A 315-nucleotide genomic window follows, 5' to 3' on the forward strand; every position below is an offset into this window, starting at 1 on the left:
TCCAGGAGCAGAATCTGATGCCTCTGAATCCTAAAGAGATTCAGAGTTGCCTCAACACTGAGGAAATGGACTTCCTTTTATAAGAACAGGAGTCTGAACCTAACAGACGCCATGACTGGCTTTGTTTCCCCCTCTAAGCTAAAAGGTCTAAGGTCAGTCTCTTCGGAACCATTTGGCCATTTGGCAGTCATACATTGCCGGGGGGGGGGGGGGGGGGGGGGGGGGGGGGGGGGGGGGGGGGGGGGGGGGGGGGGGTATCCAATCAGGAAAGCCCAGCTACCTCACCCCACATTCCTAAGGGTAAGGCCTGCAGGT

This window comes from Suricata suricatta, chromosome 15, assembly GCF_006229205.1.
Source record: "Suricata suricatta isolate VVHF042 chromosome 15, meerkat_22Aug2017_6uvM2_HiC, whole genome shotgun sequence".
Classification (NCBI taxonomy): Eukaryota; Metazoa; Chordata; class Mammalia; order Carnivora; family Herpestidae; genus Suricata; species Suricata suricatta.